Here is a 6,000-nt window from a genome sequence, read left to right as displayed (position 1 = left end):
TGTATACACTCTAATCACTCTAGTATTTAAGGTTCGATTCTCTCAATTTTCTACTAATTTTGCTTTCTAAGGCTTGCTCTTCTTCTACCAATCAACAAAATTTTAATGCACAAATACACATATCAAGAGGTCTTTTAAGGGTTGTAATGGGGTTAGGGTCAAGGTAGGATTGTATTTGGTCATGTGGACTAAAATCTAAATCCTTAATTAACCTAAACTTCCCACCTAACTTAACACAATCCATGTAATCAGAATATAGAATCTAACTACCCATTAACTATGTTTACCACATATTCATGCATCCCAAATTGAGTACAGTACATATGCATTGCTATCATTATTTACTTTGGGGCATTTTGTCCCCTTTTTATTATTTGTTTTTTCTTTTTTTTTTCTTTTTTTCTTTTTATTTTTCCTTTTTTTTGTTTTTTTTTTCTCAATGCATATGATTAAGGTATTGAATGCAAGAATATGTGCTCAACTATTTTGTTCATTTCCACTAAAAATATATAATACCTAATTCCCAAACCAAATGTTTCCAAACCCAATTTCCCTACACTTAAATCATGAACACTCTCACTAATCTAAGCTAACCAAGGATTCAATTAAGGACATTATTGTTTTCCGCTTAGAGTTAGTGATGAGCTAAAGTAAAGAACAAATGGGTAAAATAGGCTCAACTTTGGTTTGCGAAGGATAATAAAAAGGTTAAGGCCATATGGGTGTGTGAGCTATAGTGAACAAAGGCCTCAATCATATAAGTGCATGCATACATAAAAAATGGAAATATAGTATCAAGTAAGACAAATATCACAATTTTAGAGAGAACAACACACACCAAAATAAAATATTGGTTGATAAAATGCAACCAATCAATTAGGCTTAAAATCTCACTGGTTTTGTGTGTTCGAGCTCTAAACTATGTTCCGAAATAAATTTCTTCAAGCAAGTATAAAAAGTTTTAATTCAAGTTAGTGAAATACTCTAAAAAGTTTCTTGAAAAAGAAAATATTACTTCAACCAAGTAGTGGTAAAGTATGCATGAAATCAAACAAACATGCAATCAAACATGCAAATACAACAACTAATTTAACAAAGAAAATTTAAACATTGGTGTTGAGTCAGAAAGTAGTTACCCGCAAAAGTTGGTATCGACCTCCCCATACTTAAAGATTGCACCATCCTCGGTGCATGCAGAGATGTACAAGTGGACGGTGTCTACAACTGATGCTTTTCTCCAAAGATTGTGCAGATGGACTTGTTTGTCTCCCCATGTAGAGGTGTTTCGTTTCCCTTCTTGGTGGCCATCCTGATTGAAGAGAAAAAGGAAGAAGAATAACCCACAAACAAACATAGGAAAACAAATAGAATATGGGTGGGTTGATGCCAAATAATGAGGATTCCAACTATATGGTAGCTACAACATGCAAGTGAGAAAATGGTAGAAGCAAATGGCATATGAATAGCGCAAAAATTTTAATAGTGGGGGAGAGAGTGTGGGTAATGAAAGACAATGTTAATGCAATTGGAATACAAGTATCGTAAAAATTAGCATTGACTTATAATTAATAACACCCAACAGTTTAAAACAAGTCACAAAGCACCCAAATAATGCAAGAGAAGATGCAACAGTTAAATAAGAACATTCAACACCAGTGATAAAATAGAAAATTAGAAAAGAAGGTAAAAATAGAAGTAAAAATAAAATGCAATGAAAGAAAGTATGCAGATGCAGTATGTAAAAGAGAATGAAAGAGAATAAGGATGAGAAGAGAGGAGAGAAATTTGAAAGTTGGCAGTGCAATCGACGCGCACGCGTACGGCATGCGTACTCGTGGATTGCGCAAGAAGAAGGGATGCGTAAGCGTCCAGCGCGCAGACGTGTGCCTTTGATTGTGCTAGGCGCGCGAGTCCAGCCTCGCACACGCACCACTCTCTGTTCGTTTGCACTGGGGCTCAAAATTGCAAGCGATGCGTGCGAGTCATGCACGCGAACGAGTGGATGTCCATAAATTAAAAATGATGCGCACGTGTCAGGGACACGTACGCGTGGGTGATTGTGTGCCCCTAGCACAGTACCAACCCCAGATCAGCACAACTCTCGGGTCAAACATGGATTGACATCGATTTCCTCATCCATGTGGGCGCGCCATAGACGCGGATGCGTGGGTTGCCAGATCGTAAAGCGACGCGCATGCGTATGTTACGCGCACGCGTCAAATCCTTCCCTTCTTTTTTTTGATGCAAAATGCAGGTGACGATGCAGAAGTATGAATGACACTGATAAAAATAAAAGAAAATAGAACTAAGAATGAAAAGGAATGATCATACCATGGTGGGTTGTCTCCCACATAGCACTTTTAGTTATTGTCCTTAAGTTGGACATTTGGTGAGCTCCTTGTCATGGCGGCTTGTGCTTGTACTGATCCTTGAATCCCCACCAATGTTTGCAATTCCAATGGCCTTCGGGGTCCCAAACAAGGCGCAAAAAGCCTTCAAGCAAGTTAAAGCAAGTGACAATGCCCAAGAATGTTGATTGTTGGAATGAATTCCGGGGTCCTAAACCTTGCTTTTGCACCCGTCTTCTCGTTGATCATCATTGTTCTAACTAGATGGCAAGCAATCTTAATTGTTAGTGAAGCGTCTAAACAACTTCCTAGACCCATTCAATCGAGCTCTACACCAATCCTTGCACTTCAACTTTGAGCATGCAATTGTATCAAACCTTGCCTGAAAACTCCAACCACTACCCATCTCCCTCTTACTCTTAAAGCCACAAAGAGCTCTAAGTTGACCATCCATCTCAAGCAACCCATATTCAAGTGGAAAAGTAAAGGTTAAGGATAAGAATTTTACCTACTTGAATGTTTTATTGGGTGGTAATGGCTTTGGGGGAGTTGTTTCTGATGCTCTTACAAGCTCCACTCCCTTGTGTTCTTTCTTGACAACTTCCACCTCTTTGCCAACTTCTTCAATTTCAACCTCTTCCTCTTGGTAGCTTTCTTCCAATTCAATCTCCTCTTCATTTCTTACCAAGGGTATGGGAGAGAATTCAATTGTAGATAAGGATTCATCAATGATTGACACCATCTCTTGATCAACCTCTTCAAAGTCTTCAAGCATGATATGCCTTGGAGGTTGTGCACCCTCCTCAACATCAATTTCAAACTCCTTAGAAGGAGGCTCTATGACTTGCGGTTCCCATGGAGGTTCTGCATCTCCTAAGTCTTCAACCACTTTTTCCTCTACAACTATCGCAGCTTCCTCCATGCTATTAGATTCTCCACATGTAGCTATGAGAGTTCCTTGAGTCTCTACCCGTTGGGAGGCCAATCGATTTATTAACTCACCCAAGGCAGCTGCAAAATTTAGCACAGTTCCTTGGAACTCTTGTGGCGGCCTTTGCATCTCTCTTTGCTCTGGAAGAAGAACACTCAGAGTGTTATCTATTGGAGATTGGGGTGGATATGAGGGTTCACTATTTGGGAGGGAAGGTCCATGATATGAGGGTGGTTCATCATAATAAGAATGTAGCGATTCAACACTCTCCATCTTGTCCACTTGTGTGCTTTTTGGCTTACCAGTTGCTCCAATTGGTGAACGGCTACTTGAAATTGATGCAGTGTCTCCTTGAGATAATATCTTGACTCTTGTTCTGCTTGGGTATTATAATATGGAGGTGGTGGTTCTGGGGAGTAGTTGGGTTGGAATTGGGGTGGCTCTATATACGGTTCATATGGCTCATAAGGTGGTTGGTATGGTGGGTAAGGATTAGGATCATAGAAGGGTGTTTGGTAGTGGGTGGCTTGTGAGTATGGTGGTTCAAAGTTATGTTGAGGAAGGGGCTCATAGGTATAGTGTGATGGGGGTTGATTGTCACGGAAAGGTCCACCATAACCATTGCCTTGATATGCATCACAGAATGGTTATTGCTTGTAACACATTGGAGGAGTTTGTTGCCAAGAAGGTTGATCAAATCCTTGTGGCGCCTCCCATCTTTGGTTGTTCCAACCTTGATGCATGTTCTCATTGTAATCTCCTCTTCCTGCAACACAAGGGTAACCAGACTCATAGCCAAAAGGGTGAGAATTCATAGTAGCTAATAAGAATTAAAAAACAAAAGCAAACAAACAAGCAAAAAGAAAATATTTACAATAACCAATAATAAGGCACACGTTTGCAATTCCCCGGCAATGGCGCCATTTTGATGAACGTTTTTTTGTGTGCTCTAGAATTTCACAATAAATCCTTGTTGCAAGTATAGTTTCTAAACCAACTAAAATCCTTTCATACAAAAAATTGTTTGTCACTTAAGCAAACCCAATAAAATTAAACCGAAGTATTTAAACCTCGGGTCGTGTCTCAAGGAATTGCGAGAAGTGTGTCACTATTGGTTATGGGTTTTTTCTGAGAAATTTTAGAGTTGGAGAATGGAAGATAAATGATTATAAATTAAAGCAATGAAAATTACCAAGAGGTTTTATGTAATTAAAATAAAAAGCCTTGACTGGGAGAAGATTAATCGGAAGTTCTATCCTTCTTGGAAATCCCCAAGATTAATAATAATTGGTTGTTGTTTCTACTTAGTTAACCCTTACCGAATAAAGGAAAGTTAAGTAGTTAAGATGGCTTCTATTCACAAGTCCTAATCCTCTCCCTTGGGAAGGACTAGCGTTAGTGACTAGAGAGCCAGCTAACAACTTTCAATTACCAATTAACACTTGAGTATTCCAACTCAAGGGTCTCCTATTAATCAACTCCGAAGTCAAGTTGAGAGCCTACTCCATTGACATGGATGCCAATTTCACATACATATTCAAGGGATAGAAAGAAGACATAATAATCAAATTAATTGGAAGCAAGCAAATAGATAATAAAATTAAATGGAAAATTATTCTTTGCATTAATAAATCCCAAAATCAGAAATATTCATATGTAACTCATGAATAAGATAAATGAAAATTAAAAAAATAAGGAAATAGGAAGCAAACTATAATGATAAAGACTTCAACGGAGGTAGTAACTCACCAATATCTGACTCAAAAGTATAAAACTAGGAATCCTAAAACTTAGAGAGAGGAGAGAGCCTCTCTCTCTAGAGTGCTACATCTAAAACCTAAAATTGTGAATAATGAGAAGTGTTTCTTTCTCCCCTTAGTCCTTGGTCTTTTTAGCCTTTTTTTTTTGCCAAAGATAAGCTTCAAAACTGAGCCAAAAGCGCCTCTTAAATCGCCAAGTGTGATTTCATTAGAGGAGTCAGTGCGCAGCATCGGCGCGTATGCGTACAGCACGCGTACGCGCCCCTGGAGCGTTGCGCGATCCGCACAGAGGCAGCTGCTGCGCGCACGCGTCTATAGGCGCGTTCCAAATCCTTGTCTTTTCATGATTTCTCCACTTTGCTTCACTCCTTTGATCCATTCCTAACCCTTTTTCAATCTGAAATCACTTAACAAAACACATCAAGGCATCCAGTGGAATCAAAGGAAGATTGAAATTATCAATTTGAGGGTCCAAAAGCACGTTTTCACATTTAAGCACAAATTAGGAGAAATCACAAAACTATGCTATTTCATTGAGTAAATGTGAGAGAAAGTTGACAAAATGCTCTAGATTCAACACAAGATAAACCCTAAAAATAGGGTTTACCACATTCATATAGATAATTTCATTTAGATAGGTTGCATGTAATTTAGTTGTTGGTGCACGAATTTGTGATCCGCACAACTAACCAGCAAGTGCACTGGGTCGTCCAAGTAATACCTTACGTGAGTAAGGGTCGATCCCACGGAGATTATTTTTGTTGAAACGAACTATATTTATTTTATTAATCTTAGTCAGGAGGCCAAAAAGATTATTTGGATTTAATTGTAAGAAGTCAAAGTGTTAAAATTATTAGAAGGATAAAAGATAATCAAATCGTTACTTGGTGTGCAGTAATGAGAAATATGTTGGAGTTTTGGAGATGCTTTGTCCTTTGAATTTCTACTTTTCCTTGAAGTC

The sequence above is a fragment of the Arachis stenosperma genome, chromosome 1 (assembly GCF_014773155.1).
Source record: "Arachis stenosperma cultivar V10309 chromosome 1, arast.V10309.gnm1.PFL2, whole genome shotgun sequence".
NCBI classification, from domain to species: Eukaryota; Viridiplantae; Streptophyta; class Magnoliopsida; order Fabales; family Fabaceae; genus Arachis; species Arachis stenosperma.
Note: the sequence above shows the minus strand (reverse complement) of the source record.